General features: G+C 38.8%; 1 protein-coding gene across 1 annotated transcript in view; it reads right to left on the bottom strand.

Annotated features, from left to right (window-relative positions):
- The window catches only part of pde4d (phosphodiesterase 4D, cAMP-specific), a 287,037-nt gene extending 267,537 nt beyond the window's left edge, over positions 1 to 19,500 (bottom strand). Inside the window, exon 1 of the mRNA XM_038281464.1 lies at positions 19,354 to 19,500. The gene's annotated coding sequence lies outside the window, so the exon portion shown is untranslated. The remainder of the gene's footprint in view (positions 1 to 19,353) is intronic.
- Between the last annotated feature and the right edge of the window lie 486 nt (positions 19,501 to 19,986).

Below are 19,986 nucleotides of genomic sequence, written 5' to 3' on the forward strand. Positions count from 1 at the left end.
ATCTTTACCCTGAATAAATAAATTATATATATATATATATATATATATATTGTTTAAGTAAGTTTTGCTATATACTTCTTGGCCAGATACTGAAAAGATCAGATTTTATGTATCTGTCTTACAAAAGTCATGTTATCTGCAGCTAACTTTAAATATCAGCTTTACCAAGGGAATAGAAAAGTTAAAACTTTTTTCATGATTAAATCATAATTTCTTTGAAAAAGTGAATACTTTATTAGCCTGGGTGCCATTCCGAACTTAGTCCCGCCCACAACGTTTGAGGTCGGGAAGTTCGGTCTGGCATTGCTCAATAGTAGCGCGAGTATGCTCGCACAATATCTGACGGGCCAATCAAATTGTCAGGGCGGGCTTTATACGATGATGGACAGATGATCAACAGTAACGTAATCAACCACGTCACCAAAGCACACTTGGGTGACAACAACAATGGCTGCCACAGGAGAGTTGTGGTGTGTAGATTCTGCTATTAGGTCTGTTCTAGAAGATATCGACAGCAAATACATTTTAAAAGAGGAACAGAGAAACGCGATCAAGGCTCATCTTCTTATTCTGGGCGTGCAACTGCACACTTTGATTTTTGTTGACAACAACTATGCGTCGCTTAACATACGTCACGCACTCCGTTGGTCTTATTGGTTGTAGGTCTATCCTATTGAGTGCAGAGGCATTTTTTTTCCTGGTTCGTTCGAAACACGCCCCATAATCACAGCTCTATGGAGCAGTATCAGACTCATATTCTGACTAGAATTGAGTAGGACTACGTCAGGCTAATACTTTATGTGGGAATCCAGACCTTTTAAATTATGTTTAAGAAGTACTTTTGATTGTCTTTCACATTTTAATGTGACATGGCACTGATCTTAGTCTTGACTCAATCTTCCCCTCCATAAGTCTTGGTCTTGAATGATTTTTCTTTTTTTTTTTTTTTCAATTCAACTTTATTGATCTCACAATGGAGAAACTTAACACTCTGCATTTAACCCATCCTCTTGGGGGGCAGTGGGCTGCCACTGTGCAGTGCCCGGGGAGCAATCTGGGGTTAAGGGTCTTGCTTAGAAACCCAGAGTGGAATTCTATTGGAGAGGGTTTCAAACTCACAACCTCAGGCTTCAAAGCCCTATGCCCTAACCATTAGGCCAATTCAATCAAATTCAATTCAGTTCATTTCTATACCCCCAATTCACAACACATGTCATCTCAAGGCACTTTACACTTCACTGGATCATACAGTCAAACTGATTCAAAGTTTTCTAAGGAAAACCAGTTGATTGCATCAATTAATTGACGCGAAGGCAATCCCTCATACTAAGCATGCATGCAGCAACAGTGGAGAGGAAAAACTCATCTTTAACAGGAAGAAATCTCCAGCAGAACCAGGCTCAGTGTGAGTGGCCATCTGCCAAGCCTGACTGGGGTTCAAGGAGACAGAAGCAGAGATACAAAAGGCAACTGTAAAAATCGGCCCCGTCCAGGAAACACACAGCCAGGCAGACGAGCTCTGAGCCAACTCCCATGTCAGATGATGAAGAGAGCACCTCCAACATCTATAAACAAAGGTGTTGATGGCAGCAGCACCACTGATATTTCTCTCCAGGATGGTGTCACACCCAAACAGACACAGACGAGGCGAAGCTACTATGAGAAAAAGCAGAGAGAGCATAACATTACAGATTGAACAGATTCTGCAGGAGAATAGAGATAGAATTAATAAAAAGGGGTCTCTCGGTCCTCCAGAGGTCTAAGTCTATGGCAGCATAACTATGGAGATAGCTCAGGATAACCTGAGCCACTCTAACTAAAAGCTTTATCAAAAAGGAAAGTTATAAGCCTACCCTTAAAAGTAGACAGGGTGTCTGCTGGTAGTTGGTTCCACAGTAGAGGAGCCTGATAACTAAAATATCTGCCTCCCATTCTACTTTTAGAAATTCTAGAAACCACTAGTAAACCTGCAGATTGAGAGCGAAGTGCTCTGTTAGGAACATAAGGAACAATCAGATCTGGAGCTTGGCAATTTAAGGCTTTAAATGTGAGAAGGAGGATTTTAAATTCTATTCTGAATTTAACAGGAAGCCAATGAAGAGAAGCCAGGATAGGAGAGATATGATCTCTCTTTTTAATTTTTATCAGAACTCTGGCTGCAGCATTTTGGATCAGCTAAAGGCTTTTAACTACAGTTTGTGGACTTCCTGATAGTAAAGAATTACAATATCCCAGCCTTGAAGTAACAAATACATGGACCAGAATTCTAGAAACCTCATTGATATGGGATTTAAATAACGGGTCCCGATCAAAAATAACACCAACATGTTTACGTTATTATCTGAGATCAATTTAATCCCATCCAAATGAAGTGACTGACTAATCAGCTTCTTTAAAGGCTCTGCATTCAGAAAACAGAAAGTTAAGAGTCATCCAGGTTTTTATGTCTGGGAATTGATCCTAGCACTGATCACTGTGGTACTCAACAGGTAACCCTTAAGCATGAGGAAGATTTATCATTAACATCAGCAAAGCTAAGCAAAAAATTAATTACTATGGAATATATATCAGTCAAATACATATGATTTCTAGTCATGTTTATGAAGAATAAAAGTTACCAGAATAGTTCATGATTTTTTTTTTTATATGAAATATTTTCTGCACGTCTTTGCAAGTTATTTACTCAGTCTTCCCCTATTTTTCTTTCTTGTAATCATCTAAGAATAACCATCTCATTGGTGTACCTTTCCTGACTATCTCTCCTATGTTTAGACTGTTTTGGTGTACTCCAGACATAGCTGCAAGACCTGATTAACTAAATCAGAAATATCGGATGTCTTCCCAAGTAATTACTGTTGTAATTACAAATGCGCAAAAACTATTCTGAGCATGTCAATTGAATTGTTGGCTCAATATTAAACCAGCCTAATAATAAATAAAGGACTTCCAATTAAGCCCATCAACCTTAACATTCTAAAATTGCACTGCTAAAAGTGGCTGCACATTGGAGTAGCTTTGCTAGATGACATTAGTTTCTCTATTAGTAGCTCAGAGTTTCTTCTCTTTAAGTTTCAACATCTGTCATGTTGGTGTGACTAAGGATTGGTGAAGTTTTCCCTAATAAATAACAAAACTGAAAAGATTTGTTTCTGGTGTGTGTCAGCAGAAACCGTCCATTTTTACAAGTAGAATAATTGTTGTTGTTTTTTCTCTAAAATTTTCACAAAAGTAATATTTGAGATGTTCAATTTGTCCTCCCCTGCTCTCAGATCCTGAAAAAAGAACAACTGAGACTTTTTGTGTCACCATGTTAAATGACAGAGCTGAGTCTGTCTTAAAACGTAATACTTTCAAGACTGAGAATGATTGTTTTCTACTTTCAACTATTTTAGGTCGCAAATGAAATGTAAAATAATTGCAAATATAGACAATAATCATAATTTGAGGCTGTAGAAAAGATTTTATTTTTATGAAATGGGTGCCATACAGTTTTTCAGAGTGGCGTTGCCATATTGTGACGTCATCACCTAAGCAGATCTTACCACCCGAGCAGATCTGGTACCTACACCGTTCAGCTAGAAGGATTTATATTAGGGCATTTGACAGGATTTTAACCTATAACAACCATAGCAAGTTGGTCTTTTACACCCAGGAGCAGCTCATTAACACCTTAAAAGCTGAAATAATACTTCCGCAAGTACCAGCTGAGTTAAAAAGGAGGAGTCGAAGTTGCAAAGCAGGAGCAAGGAGAGGGAGAGGAGCAACAAATTCAAGACATCTCTTCCATCAATCATTATAAGCCATTTAAGATCTAAGAACTCCAAGCCCTATAGCAAGAATCTAGAAAAAATATTGGCAATTTGATATTATGTACTTTACAAAAATCTGGCTGCAAGATCATATCCTAGACTCCAGTGTCTCTGTCAAATTTGCTGACCATATGACCATATGAACGGAGGTCTAAAGAAGTCTGAAAAACTCAAGTAAAGTGGCTTGGCAGTGCTTGTAAACAATATGATTCTTTCATCCATGACACGATGCCGTTAAGATTTTATCTCTGCAGCCCAGATATTGAACTGTTGGCAGTTGGTCCATATTATTTGCCCAGAGATTTCACCTGTGTTGTTTTCATAGCTGTTTACATTCCACATTCTGCTGGTGCTGAGGCTCTGCTACACTGCTATCATTCCAATGGTTTGTTAGATGCTGTACAACAGAAAACAAAACCTTGCACTTGTTTGAAGAAAATGCCAAGGCAAGGGAAGTTTATTTGTATAGCACAATTCAGTAAAGTGCTTTACATAAGTTAATGAGGGCAGCAGGGAGAACAGTCCATGCTGGGGATTTGGGAGGTCATTTATAATGTTATGGGCTTGGGACACGCAGCCCTGGGATGAAATGTCTTTTATGGAGAGAAGAGAAGCACCGACGATCCTATCTGCAGTTCTCACTACGTTCTGTCATGGTTTTGGTTCTGTTCAAGTTTAATCTCTGAGTTTTCTTTGGTCTTGTTTCGATTTTTGTGTTCTAGTTATTTTTGATTGTATTTGAGTTCTTAGATATTTCTTGTTTGTTCTCTTGTGTCAGTCTCCTTTTTCCCTAGCTCCTTCATGGCTCTGTTCACACCTACTCCCAATCTGGTAATTAGCCTGGTCTTTGTTTCTTTCTGCCATATATTCTCCTGCTGTTCATTCTGTCTTTGCTGGTTTGTCGTCATTTCTTTGCTCCCTTCTTGCTATGAGTATTTCTTTTTTTCGGCATTTTTTGGATAATGAATCTACAAGCTACCTCTTTCAGTTTCAGTCTGCATTTGAGTCCTATCAAACCTCAACCCCCACTTGATAGTCTCCTCATCTTCTTCCAGGTTGTGGCATTGCAGACTCCACACCACACAGTGAGACAGCTGGTCAGAACGCTCTCTATGGTGCTTCTGTAGAAGGTCGTGAGGATGGGTTTGAGCAGTTGGGCTCTTCTCATCCTCTTTAGGAAGTACATGCGCTATTGTGCCCTTTTGACCACTGAGTTTGTGTTTACAGTCCAGGTGAGAGTGTCTGTGATGTGCATCCCCAGGATTTTGGTGTGGCTGACCACCTCTGCAGCTGAACTGTTGATGAGCAGTAGAGCGTGGTTAGGCCGGTTCTGCCTGAAGTTGACAACGAACTCCTTTGTTTTCTCCACATTCAGGATCAGCTTGTTGTCTTTGCACCAGTCCACCAGCTGCTCCATCTCCTCTCTGTAGTCCTGCTCATTGTCGTCTCTGATGAAGCCCACCACTGCGATGTCATCTGCGAACTTCACGATGTGATTGGTGGTGAACCTAGGGACACAGTTGTGTGTCATCAGGGTGAATAGAAGGGTGCCCAGGATGCAGCCCTGCAGGGAGCCTGTGTTTAGGGTGATGAGATCACAGGTGTTCTTTGCAGAGAGGTGGGTTGAAGCCCAGCTGTTCCAGTTTGCCCATCAGATGGTGTTGGATGACGGTGTCGAAAGCTGAACTGAAGTCCAGGAACAGCATCCGCTCGTGGGTGTCCTTCTCCTCCAGGTGTGCCAGGCTCAGGTGAAGAGCAGAGCATCCTTAGAGTAGCGGTTCCGTTGGTATGTGAACTGGAACGGGTCGATTGTTGGTGGAGACTGGAGACGATGTGTTCTTTAACCAGCCTTTCAAAGCACTGATGGGACAGGCCACTAGCCATTGAGTGAGGTGACCTGAGGCTTTTTTCGAACCAGAATGATGGAAGCAGACTTAAAGCATGCTGGCACTATGGATTTGTCAAGCAAGGTGTTGAAAACTTCTGTGAGGACACCAGCCAGCTGATCTGCACACTCCTTGTACACCTGCCCAGGTATGTTTTTAGGCCTTGGGGCCTTTCTTGGATTGACTCTCGTCAGACTTTTCCTTACTTCATCTATGTCAAGGTTGAGTGCCTCTTCCCTCCTGGTGTGGAATGGCTTTCACTGCTGGAGTGCTGTTTAGTGCCTCAAACCTTCCAAAGAAGTTGCTCTGTTAATTTACGAAGTGAGTGTTTGGTGCATCTACCGGGGTGAGGGTGTTTTGTAGTCTGTGATCGCCTGTATGCCTTGCCACATCCTACTGGTGTTGCTGGCGTTGTGGAAGAGATCCTGGATTTCCTGGCAGTGGTTCTGCTTCACTGATCTAATGGCACAGTTTAAGTTGGCACACACTGTCCTCAGTGCCTCACCCGACTTGAAAGCTGAGATCTGTGCTTTTAGTGATTTCCGAACCTCCCCATTCATACAGGGTCGTTGGTTTGCTAGGGTGGTGATGTTCTTTTTCATGCAGACGTCCTCAGTCATGACATACCTATCTATATTTAATATGTTGTCATAGGTTGCTGCAGTATTGAAGATATTCCAATAAGAGCATTCAAAACAGTCTTGGTGTTTCACCATGGCACTCTCAGATTCTCCAGAAGTGAAGTGAAGAGGGAGAGATTAAATTGCAATAAGGCATCAAGTCCACACAGTATCAGCCCCAGAGTCCTCAAGGCCTGTGCAGAGCAGCTCTGAGGGATTCTGGAGCTTCTCCTCAACCCTAGCCTTACCCAGTAGAAAGTTCCAGTGTTGTGGATGATCTCCTTCCTTATTACGAAAGATCTTCAGTGACAGCAGACCTGTTCCGATGGCATTCCACATCATAAAGGTCTTAGAGAGCCTTCCATAGGTCCACTTGAGGAGCAAAACAAGCAGCTATTAGGGCCCCATTTAGTTGCTTATTGCTTATCAGAGTTGGAGTTAAAGCAATCCTACGCCTTTTTTTTTTTAACAAACTTGACTGGAGACAGAACTGGACTTCTATAAAAACCCACAGAGTATACTATATTTTCTAACAAAGCATAGGTCCTTTAGCATTTGCAGCAAGATGCTGCATATTTACTATACTGTTGTGGGGAGTGTGATCTCCTCTCCCATCATCTGCTGGGATAATAGGATCAGAGCAAAAGACAAAAAAAAAAGGTCAAGAAGCAAATAAAGAGGACCTGCTCTGTTCTAGGAATTCCTCTTGAACCTGTGGAGATTATCACATAAGGAATAATTCTTTATAAAGTGAACGGTATGGAGAACAGTGAGCATCATGTTCAGAAGATTTTTAAACAACAACAGAGTGTCTTTAATCAGAGACTCCAGATCCGGCGTAAAACAGACTGCTTCAGAAGATCCTTCCTTTATAGATGTCAAAGAGAAATGGAAATGCTACCCATATATGGGTACCCTATAGGGTCCTTTTCTTCAAATTGTTCTAGATGTTAATAGCTAAAGGGAGGATGTGTCGCAGTCTCTTTTGCACCAAACTGGGAAAGGCTTTGACTAAAGACGCTTTTTTTTTTCATTTCACAATCTTCTAAAGAGTATGATCATGCTTGTCCAAAGAATTAATCTTAGCTAATCTCCAGAAGAATTCTGGAATTTAAGAATTCTGAGATTTAAGTCAGAATTCTGACCCTTTTTTTCTATATTAAACTCAAATTAAATGAGAAATAAGTTAACTTTTTATTTTTTTCTACTGGCCATAATCTTCTTCCGCATAGGTGGAAAGCAGTTAACAAGGGGGATGATTACAAAACTTAAAACGATAGGATGGATTGGATAGCTCATTCCTCTTATAAATAAATCTGTCTTTTGTAGAAAAATATATTTTATCTTTACTCAGGTGGTATTTAACTGATGTTAAAATTAGGTCAATCATCTGAAGCTTTAAAATATAAAAAGAAATAGCAAGAGAAAAAAATGTGAGGGGGCCATGAGGTAGTAACAAGGTTTAAATCAGGATTAACAGAAAATGTCAAATACTGACTGATGATTTCTACATAGCTAATCAATGTCCGACCCCACCATGACCTAACAAGAACACAGCATCTTGTTGTATAACCTAAGGGACCTGCTATTTAAAAAAACATATTCAGCAGAAATTATTTAAAGGGTGGAGGCTTTTTGCAATTATCAAGAGTAAGCTGAGGCAAACCCTTTTGGGTTCTGTTTCGGGAGAAATACATCAGATAATGAGTGTCCAGCCCTTAAAATACATTCAGCCAAACTGCTGCTGTCAGAGGTAGTTAACTTCAGTTCCTCCTCGTTTTTTCTTGTCAGGCAAAAGTCACATAAGTACAAAGGTTTCGCTTATTTATTTTAGGGTATCTATCTGTCTGTGTCAACTGGAATTTCTGCGCCCAGACATGGAATCATCACTAAACCCCTAATGAACGCATTTATTCTTGAATACTTAGTCTGTTTCTGTCTATACATAGTCCAGTGATTTGTGTAATGATCACAAACATGTCATAGTTGACCTTTCAAACCTATTAAACCATCTTTCACAATGCCTTAAAAATTATCCTTGCTGGATTTTAACACGTAGCTACAGCAGTCTCTTGTCCATACAGATTTTCTCCTAGAATCTTAAAAAATATTAAAGAAGTTTTAAATTAATCTGTTTTGTTTTCTTAATTTAACTTCCTTGCTCACATGTTAGAAGAGGAAGGCTCTGTACCTTATCTATACCTTGTTTTAATATTTCTTCTAACACTATGTTTATCTGAAGTAGAATAACTTAAATCCCATTTACTGTGTTTGCTGTGTAATTTTTTAAAGTTGTCAATCCTTTCAAAACTTGTTCTTTGATTGGCTCACCAGTCATGTGGAGGTCAGCTATGTCTAGAGAAGTAGACTAGAGTAACACATTAAAATTGTACAATCAGGACTGTACAAACTATTTTCAGCCAGTGCAAAGAAAGACCTTCTCTGTGTCATTTTGGCCATAATAACTGTCTTATTATGGCCAAATTTCTCTAATTAGAGAAACCTGGGGAAGAAAGATCTGATGACTTGCTGGTTCAGTGTTACAATGCCTGATTTCCAGATGTTTTCCCTTTATTTCTTTTTTTGCCATTTAAAATATTAGAAGTTTGAGCTCATGTAAAACAGGCCTTCTTTGCACTTCAGATGGAGAGGTCATAAAAAAGCTTTGAATGATCAGTAAATGTATTCGTCTTAGAAATACCAGTTAATTGCATATTATTCTTTAATTTGAACTTTGTTGCTTCTTAATAAAATTCATTCATTCATTCTTGAGCTTTTGCTAAATATAAAATGCATTCAATATATGGTTAAATTATAGACATTGTTATCTGCATTAAGGTTTTGGATCTAATAAAATCCACCTTGCTCTATTTAATTCATTTAATTTCAGTTCAGTTCATTTCAGCTCAGCTTAAGTTCACCTTAGTTTTTTAAGTAGCTCCAAAAAACAACTTGTCTTCTCAAAGCTGGGGAAGATTCTGGGTCATCCAGGTCATTAAAAAAAAGTTTAAAAAAACAAACCACTGGACTTTGTTTTCCAAGTTTGAAGACATTTCGCTTCCCATGCGGAAAGTTTTCTCAATTCAAAATGTCTGGAGTAGCGTTGAGCTCCAGGCTTTATAGAGTAACCCAACAAAAGCCTTATTATGGCTTAGAAAACATGCAAATTGAACAAAAAACAGGTCCACCCCTTTGTAATGGGGAGTTGTTGAGGTCATTGTTGGCCTTGAAATAGTCAGAAAGTGGCCCATGTCTCTGTAATGGGGAGTAATTAGGGTCGTTGTTAGCCTGGCTTAACAGGCACAATGTTTTGACCACTTGCATGGCGATGAGGATTAATATAATAGTGGGTGCAATTTCTCATACACCCGCACTACTCCAAGAGTGTCCTTCCCAAAATGGCATGCAATATGCTATCATCTCAGTCCTCATCAGTGTTGTGCTAGTTACTGAAAAGCAGTAACTAGTTTCTGTTACTAGTTACTTCATTTCAAAAGTAACTTAGTTACTAACTCAGTTACTTACACCATAAGGTAATGCGTTACTGTGAAAAGTAACTATTTAGTTACTTTTTTTTTGTTTTTTTTGAAAGATTCACATTATGCCCTTATAGCCTTCATTTCAGAATTGTTATTGCAATGGAGAATAATACCATCTGTTGAAGAACTTGACATGCATTTGCATCATGAAACTCTGCTAAGCAATTCTATATACAAACAACAAAGATATGTTTCAAAGTGCCAATTTATTTCAGGACAGAAGAAACTGACAATAGTAGGCAGTTGCCTGCAAAATTGCACTTTACAGGTTACATCTGCCCTTTAGAGGTCACAAGTCTGCCAAGATTTATAGAGAAAATAGCAGCACCATAAGTAACAAACAGTGTTAACATAATACCAACATATCACAAGATAGCTGTAATCCTGGTTTCACTCAAGGAAGGCACAGAACATAGCCTCACTAAAAAGCCTTTTTTTCTCTCAAGTAATTCTTAAATAAAATTATTGCTTCATCAGATCAGCACCACCATAACTGTTATTCCTTCATATCTATAATATAACAATGCTACCACAAAAATAAATATTTTCCTCAAGGCATTCTGAAACAAATAACTGCATACAATAGGAATGTATTATTCAGAATCAAGTTGGAAAAATGAAAATTCACTTAGCATCAACTGTTGGTATAGACAAACATAAATGCAAGCTAAATATTATCCAGAATCAAAGTGCAAAAATTTAAGTGCTTTCAGCATGAAATAGGTATGAGGTATATAAAAAAAAATAGTCACTCTTTTTCCCTAAAGTTTAACTTTAAAGTCCAGGCAGAAAACATAAAACAAGTGTTGTGAAATTTAACAGAATGTAAAACAGAAAAGGTGCTTATTGGCAAAGACCTGAATAACGTTTTATTGAAGGTTTAGTCTTCGAACCACTGGTTGTATCTCATGAGAAGCAGCTTCTCAAATTTTTGGTCAGAGAGCCTATTTCTCTTTGGAGATAGTACCAGGCTTCCCAGACTGAATAGTCTCTCCACAGGTGCGCTGGATGGGGTAGCTGCATTTAGCTTCAGACAAATTTCCTTTACTGTGGGAAATTGTTTGAGAATGTCCATACCTGTTTCGGTGGTTTTCAAGTAAGACATTACCTCAGTCTCCACAGTGACAAAGTTTTCATCACTGTCCTCAAAGGAAAAAAAGTCCTGCTTTTTGTCTTTGGAGGAGCCTGAGTCTGGTGGAGTTGTGGGAAACACAGGATTCCCGGCAGGTTGCTGCTCAGGGCCAGGGAAAAACTTGTGACACTCTGCTATCAGGATTCCTTTGATCATCTCCTTTTTCCTCTGGTCTCTCACCCACCGCAACTTGAATTTGGGAAGAGTGACAGCTGCCAGCATTGCATCGTTGCTTTCCAAGACGGATGCAAATCGTCTTTTGATAGCCTTTAAAACACACACACAGAGTGACACAGACATTAGAATAAGTGAGATTCCCTTTTATCTATTTATTGTTGTGTACATTAATTTCTATAAAAGCTATGATACTGAACTAGAGTATAATTATTAAGTCAATAAAACTTTACTTAACAGGTATTGCTATTTATTTCTGTTTCACCCTACTGTACAATTTATAAATATCATTCAGTTTATCAATATGCTCAAGACTTATCATTTATGACATTAAATGGAATACATTGAAAGTTTTTTTTTTTGCATATTTCAACCAATTTCTTTGGCTATAATGCTCACTCAACTAAAATTATTAATTACATCTACTACTGTATGTTTAGAATAATGAGTGGTGGTCCATTAATTACATACAGTCTTTCTGTACAATCATAAGGGGGAACCAGCTAATTAATACAAAAGTGTTGATTATTTCTTACCTGAACTATGGCTTCAGGTAGGCCCGTTGCCACAGTCAGACTGTCTTTCACCTCCAGGATCTTTGACATCAGTGTCTCGAGAGTGGGCAGGAGAGTGCCAAAGTAACAGTTCTCCTCTCCTTGCAGGATGTCCAGAGTAACTGTGAGTGGCTTCATTGTGACACAATACTCCTTCAAAAAATTAAGTTCCCTGTCACTGATAGACTTCAGCTGTAAACGATCAGCGATGGCACTCAAGTCAGTCATAGGAATTTCCACAATTCTGGCAACAGCTTCATAAAATGAATTCCACCTTGTGGTGCATGGCACAAGCAGCTTTTTATTGACGACGTCGCTCACGACCTCTGCAGCCAGAGTGGACCTGTTTGCCTTGTTCCACAGTGCCGTGCATTTAGCGACCGAGCTTCTGTACAGTGCCTTAGTCCCAGAGTTTGAAACAAGCCACTTCTCTACGTCACTACATGAAATTAAGTTAAGCGTGTGAGACGCACACTGCTGGTGTGGAGGTAAAACAATCCCTTCCTCTGCTGCGGTGTTGAGAACTTCTGCAACATCAGCAAAGGTAACGTCATCATCATCATCATGATCTTCATCATCGTCGTCAGAGAACGATTCCGGTTGATACATGGCAAAAGCCTTCACAAAATTAGAGCCGTTATCTGTAACGGTGGAAGTAACTTTTGTCGACACTCCATACAAAGAGTGAATGTGATCAATCTCACCAGCAATCAGATCATAGGTGTGCCTACCCTTTATCCGTTTGCAGGCTAACGCAGCTTTCTGACGTTGTAAAGTGGTGGGGTTTATCCAGTGAGAGGTTATTCCCATGAAGCTCCTGTTGTGGGCAGACCAGATGTCTGCAGTAGTGGAGATGTAGTTCAGTCCCTCAAAAGTTTTCTTTAGCTCGCTTTCCATTTTTGCATATTCTCTCTCCAGGTACTTAGAGAATGTTTTCCGTCCCATCTGCCGTGTCGCGCCCGGTATCATACTAACTAGTCGCCTGAAGGCAGGTGACTCCACTGTAGAAATAGCCTGCATGTCTTCGACAACATATCTTGCAATGGCTTTATCAACTTTATCCTGGCTAACAGTGCCACGGTTGAAATCCAGCCACTGCTGCTTAGGTGGTGGAGGAGGTGAAGTAGCATCGGATAGTGAGCCTGTTTGTGTGCCGCTAGCTTCTAGCTTCGTAGCAGCATGTTGCTTTTGTAGGTGTTTCCAAAGATTAGAGTTGCTGTTCTGGGCTGTAGATAAAATCTTTGATCCAAGGCACAAATTACATTTAACTAAAATGTTCCTTTCTTTTTTCCCGACAAAAGTAAAGTAATGAGAATATTTCCAAGTGAGGAAACTCGACTTGGGCTCTGCAGCAGCCACCATGATGACCAGCGTTGATAAACACAAACACGCCCTCAGCATGTTTTCTTCCTGTCTCACTCTCTAACACAGGAAGACAATACTTTACTGCAGCTTTAAGTCTCTAACTGATCCCGAGACTATAAAATAACGCAGTAACGCATCACGTAGTAACGTTAACGGAGTTACTGAATTTAAAAACTAACGCGTTAGCGTACTAGTTACTGAAAAAAGTACCGCCGTTACAGTAACGCGTTACTTTGTAACGCGTTAGTCCCAACACTGGTCCTCATCGCCATGTAAGTGGTCAAAAACATCGCGCCTGAGAAGCCAGGCCAGTCATCTAGTATTCTAAGCCGTAATAAGGCTTTTGTTGGGTTACTCTATAAGCCTGGAACTCAACGCTACTCCAGACAATTTGAATCAAGAAAGCTTTTTGGATGGGAAGTGAAAAATATTAAAACTTGGAAAACAAAGTCTAGTTGTTTGTTTTTAACTTTTTTTTTTTAAAGTTTTCTTTGCCAGGTTGGGTGGAGGGTAGAAGAGTACCCAAATACAGAGACTGAAGTGGTTTAAGGCAGATTTAATAACAAAAAGGGTAACAGAAGCAAAAATCCACAAACATATATTAATAAAATTCAAAAATACTGAAAACCACAAAACTCACATGAAGGGTAAGAAATGAAAAACACGGAATGAACACGGAATGAACAGTTGGTGTATATGTGGGAGACAGAAACAAAGACCAGGCTAATCAACAGATTGGGAACAGGTGTGGACAGATGAATCTAGAAGGGAGCTAGGGAAGGAGACTGACACAAGAGAGCAACAGAGGGCAAACAAGAAATACCTAAGAACTCAAGTACAATAAAAAAATAACTAGAAAAACATAAAATGAAAATAAAACAATGGAAACTCTAAGAGAAAACTTAAACAGAACCAAAACCGTGACATTCTCAAAACGCATTACATAGACAATTCAATCCGGTCATATGGTCAGATTGGTTTGACTCATTGCCTATTTCAAGGAAACTTTCAAAACATTTTATCTGAATAAAATGTTTCATATGTATAAAGAATGGCTAAAAAAAAAAAACTGGTCGTTTGCAGTACAAAAATTTCAAAAATGTCCACAGCTCTTCGCAAAAAATACAAAGATCCAGTTTGGAGGGCTTAAAGAACCAGATGTTGTGGACAGAAAAAAACATAAAAACTGATGTTATAAATTTAGATAGTGATAAATAAGTCCTTATTTTTATCACTTCTAGAGAACTGTTGTAAAATAGCTTTAAGAGCTTTTGAAAAATTTTAAGGCTTGACCAGACTTTGTATTTCCGATAGGAATATCAATGAGACTACATTTGAACCTAACAGCATTTTTTAGATTCCTGTTAGGCCAAAATATGCCTACTGTCACTAACTGGCATCAAACAATTAATCTATATACTGTAGATATTTTGTGCAATATTTAAATTCACAATCTATCTCTCAGCAAAATCATGATGAATGTACTCATTTAATTTTAGGTAAACATTCATGGGAGAAATATACAGCTGTCTCATTGTCTATATCTATAGATTCATCTGCATCTCTTATCATATCTATAGATTCATCCTTTAGAGCTTATTTTAAATGACAAGCCTCTCTATTCTTCTTTCCAAGACGTTTTTATATATATATATATATATATATATATATATATATATATATATATATATATATATATATATATATATATATATGAACCTTGCAGTTAAAGCAGATCCAGAGTTAACATCACTATATCTATATTGTTTATGGAAAGTTTTCTGGAGGTTACTAAAACAAAGTATTATTCCTTCTTAATTTGTTAAGCAAAGCACCAGGATATGACATCCGAGAGATGACCTAGTATGCCACTGCTCTCCAGGGACAACATTAAGCCACCCCCCCACATGTTACCGCCAGCCAGTACATATTGCTCAAGCCCATAGCTGTACAAGTAAAAAAAAAAGTCACTTTAAGTAACTACAATTTGTTTTTAACGAAACACAATGACAGGACATCCAGACTAACAGAGGAAAAGGGAAGCCCAAATGAATTGTATCCACAGCTGTTTCGCTCTTCTTCTCCTCTGCCCTGTCCCTTGGAGGTCACACTTCCTGCGTAACGTCAGAAAGTCAACACAGACACTGCTGCTTCTGCTGCTGCAGGGCCACAAATCTTCTCAAACGCTTCTCTATCCTTAGCCTTAACACATGTTTGTGTAAAATTCTGTCATGTTTGTTATAATAGTGCAGCGCAATCATAAGATGTAATGCTGTAATTCTCTTGATGCCATCCAGCTGTATTCTGTAGACAGATTGACATGGGAGAGACACTGGGAGGCAGTCATGTTTTACCTTTTTATCTGTTCTGGTTCCCATGTCTACGTAAGTCGTAGTGTGCCTTAGAGCTTGCCTTTTATGGGTGTGCAAAGAGGAAAGACCTTCAGGAGTTAAAAAGCCATTGGGTTTTAATGTTAAGCAGCACACACTGGACTTAGTTTATGACAAGGAAGCCAAACATCTGGAGTCAGGGAACATCTTTACCTACTCAACTAATCATCTATGATTGCCAAAGCTGTGGGTTTTTTATCTTCACTCTAAAAGGAAAAAGCATAGGAAAAACGAGCATGCTTTCAATAACCTCAATCAGATTTTCTTATATGCCCAGTAAAATTTAGTGGAGCTGAACGGTCCAAGAATGACCTAAGATCACTGAGTGCACAGAGATTTTCCTTCTTATTGTTATGGGAATAGCCGCTCCAATAAAAATGGGCTTGAATACGCATGTGTGTGTATGTGGGGTCTGCAAGTGCGCATGTATGTATTACGCGGAGCATCTGCGTGAGAGCTTAGGAGGACTTATGCATGCTCTGCCTTGCCAGAAAATTTGAGGAAAACAAACAGTGTCTTTATTATAGTAATGAATATGCTTTGGGAAGCAAGTGGTTTAATTTTCCATAAACCTCCTCCCCCCAACAAAACACTCATAAAATACCAATGAAGGCTAAGGGAAACCTGTGACATTTCACTTTGTTGGCACCACATACTACAGACTTCCACTGCTGCTTGACCTTTAAACCCTCACCTCTAGAAAGTCATCGCTCAAATATTAGCTTCAACCCATTTGTATTTTGTTTCTCCACAAAAAGAGTCATCTCAGTGCAACAAAGTTTGACAAACATTTGAGTTGACACTGCCTCTTCGAGTTAAGGTCATGCGGATGATCAGATTTGTGCACATAGCGTATAAGTGGAGACATTCAAATTACCACTTTTGAAGTATAATACAAAAGCAGCAAAGGCTTTGCAGATGTTTTACTTTTTTATCCCTTCACTTTACACAGATTTTGTAACAAGTCAGGCTCGTCAGCATTTTCTCACTAGCAGCGATGCTCACTCTGAAATAACTTGCAAAAAGAAAGATATGCTTGCTTCCTAACAATTTATTGTGATGCTGTGCAGTTTTTAGGTGCAGTGGACAGTATGAGCACTCTTATCATCGGCTATTGTTCAACAGGTTTTGTAGCCACAGCATTCGGGTCAGGTGGTGCACACCTGAAACAAAGAGCTTACTGTGCTGCTTCCACCTCACTGATTCACCAATGTGAAGTTGGAGAGCAACACCGTTATCTTACACTATATATTTGCATAGTAGAGGTCGGATACAACACTGGGCTTTCTGTGTTTCTCGGTGCAGTAAAGACCACCAGACCAACGAATTTGCAGATATTGTGATCTGCAGGCTAACTTACATGTAGGAGAATTACAACTGCCTTGGTGTTTATCAAAGTAAACAAAGGCTTTAAAGAATTATTGTTCTATATGGGACACATTTTTAATCAAACCATTTGCATAATTTTAAGTTTTATTATTTTATTATTATTATTATATGTCCTAGCTTGCCATGTGTGCATGTAAAAACATGACAGGTGTCACTAATTAATGCATTATTTGATTTATCTTTTAAAGGAAGTAATTAGATCATGTAGTGATGCAGTCCTGTTTTAATCAAGGTTATCATACTGTGAAGCTTCTGTACTGACTTTTGTCTACAGCAGACTAAACAAGGCGCTGGCTTTGTTAGCCGTCACAAAGCATAACTGTACAATTAACTTTCCACGTTGAGTCGGTCTCATATAATAGGGTGAATCAAAAAGGTTATAAAGATAAAATGATGCCAAAATTATGTCATGAATCATGGTTTCTACATCTGAGGGCTGACTGCGATATTAAACACAATCAGATCCATTAGGTTGTGGGAGCGGGCTCCAAAATGAAGGGTCAAATAAGAGAAAGAAAATATTTCCTATCCGTACAGTTCCAAAACACATAAAAGCAAAACTATACTCCCTCATTTACTCTGCAGTCTTGTTTCTTAAGCTGCAGTACGAGGAGAATTAAATCGAATGAGATTTAGGTGGAAGTGGGAAGAGATAGGAATTGTTCGCAATGTAAACATGAACAGACTTTAAGCTGTTTTTTTTTTCTGGCACAGTACAATAATTTTTTCTGACAGGAAAAGAGTTTAAGAGAGATGGGGTAAACATAAAGCAAAAACAGGCAGGGACTTTCTTCTGTAAAATGACATTCATTGGCTTAAATGATGATGTTGACATAGGTTATATAAATTTCTATTACATTGTATGCGCTGCAAAGGCCTATTGTATTTGACATTTGTAATACAATAGTGGGTTTGTTGGAAGTAAACAAAACCTGAGTGGTGAAACGCTAACAGCTTGTCAGATGGATACACTTTAAACCAAAACCACATTAGCAGACAGAGCTTCTCAGAAGGAAAACTTTGAGGTTAATGTGGACATTTCGTGATGTTGACTGATGCTGCTGGCAGTGCAGGTTCACCTGTTGATCTACAATAGCTCAGTCTGCTTTATAAGTCAGATTGAATAAGTAGTTTTAAGTAAATCAACATTCTTTAGGTGGGAAGTCAGAAATAGCTCAGTTTAATTTAAAAATATTTAATCAGAACCAAAGAGAAATAAAATGTCTTTGCAACTCATATTATTAAAGATTTTTCAAAATAAATCCCCTTTGATTTGCTGACATTAAAGATAAAATAAATGTTCTACTACACATCGCCGAAAAGCCACTCTAGTCAGCTTCTTAACCCACTCTGACACCTTTATCATCCCAATTCCCAATAGGGATGATAAACCACTAATGAGTTCAAACACTTATTTTTTTTACTGACCAGCAAGGAAACCAATGCATTTAAGGCTAGTTTAGATAAGTAAGACTTTCTGACTTTCTGTTAGATAACCTTTTTATACAAACAAAACCTTTATCTCGTAGCCTATCAACTTTTAAAAGAATTTTTGTTAATTGGCAAAGTACAATAAACTGTAGAAGCCTTTTTTTACTGTTGGTTTAAAAAAAACCAGTTAATATAGAATTACAAGCAAAACACTTTTTTATTCACTGATTTTGTACTTAATATAAGAAAAGCTTAAAAAGCCTTGTCCTTCACCAACTTGTATTGGCACAAATAAACAGAAAGGCAGCAAGAGAGAAAAACAATTTTCACCTGTGACTGTTAAATCAAAGAAAACTAAAAATTTTAAACAAGATGAGGTGAGGCACTTTTAATAAAAAAAATCCTATGTTTTGTCTGTATTCATCAAAGAGAGAGTCACACTGCCACATGGAGAAGATTAAAACACTCCAAACTGTATTAAACACCAGCTGGGTTGTTTCTTCTCCACTCAAAATTTTTGTGGGACTGCAGCACAATTTGGAGCTGAACTATATATAGAGGACTATATACCAGCAGCGTCTGATGGCAGCACCCTGCAGCCTGAAAGTCACACCGGCATGATTTTTGGGAGGGGGGGGAAGTCCTTGAGCTCCTCTGTCAGTGCGAGGCATTGCAGTGACAAGTTTGCTGATGAGGTTGGTGACTGGGACGTCGCACTGCACAACCCCACTCCTCGGCTAAATAAGACTATATTTAAGACACACAGCATGAGAGTACTTACGCTCCAGTGTTTGCATGCCCATACATGCAGGCATGGACAATAACATCCACTCGCATGCTGTATGCACATACTTGCACGTGCAGGTACACAAGTTATGATACATGAGTACAAACATACTTCTGGGATGTTTTGCCTTTGGGTTTTATAGACTGGACATTGGTCACTCATGTGTCAGTGTTACTCTATCAGAAATGTAACAAAGACACTGTACTGTTGAAACACATTGTATAGTTTTTGATAAGAGTTTTCTTAATGAAAAGGATTGGAAAGCAAAGCAGCTCACCTGAAGTCCTTCAGAAATATCCAGGGGGATTATTCATCCGCCTCTAGCTCTTGTCAAGTGTCCCCCTGAGCGTTTGAAAGAGTCCCAAGTAGTGAAAACACCAAACAAACAAAAGTATCCGATGTGCATCTCATACACAGCCAGGCTCACTCTGCTGCTCACTGATGCTCTCTAAAACAAGGAGGGAGCTTTGCTCACAGCTGCCAGGTCTGTAGCCAATAACATCAGATTACTTTCCTCTTCTTGGCCTATCGTGTGCCTCTCATGCTCCAGCCTCTCCCCCCTCCTCCTCCTCCTCTTCCTCCACCTTCTCCTTCTCCTACTGCAGCTGCTTGGAGTTCACCATCAAAAGTGCATATCAAAAGTGCTGCAACATTTACAGGTTAAACAATATAACCTTTGTGCAAACGACCTATAATAAGACAAGAGGAGGCAAGGATACTAATGGGTGATTTTTACAATGTCATGTTTCTTTTTAAAGATATGATTTATTCAATCATCTTAAACTAGTTTAAGTTAAAAATATGTTCTTCCTTCTTAATGTTAGCACTGACAGATCCCCTGTTTACTAACTGCTGGCATCAAACAAAATAAGTAAGGGATTATATCACAGACAGGATAATAGAGGATTAT

This window comes from Cyprinodon tularosa, unplaced genomic scaffold (genome assembly GCF_016077235.1).
Source record: "Cyprinodon tularosa strain WSP-4 unplaced genomic scaffold, ASM1607723v1 ctg171, whole genome shotgun sequence".
NCBI lineage: Eukaryota > Metazoa > Chordata > Actinopteri > Cyprinodontiformes > Cyprinodontidae > Cyprinodon > Cyprinodon tularosa.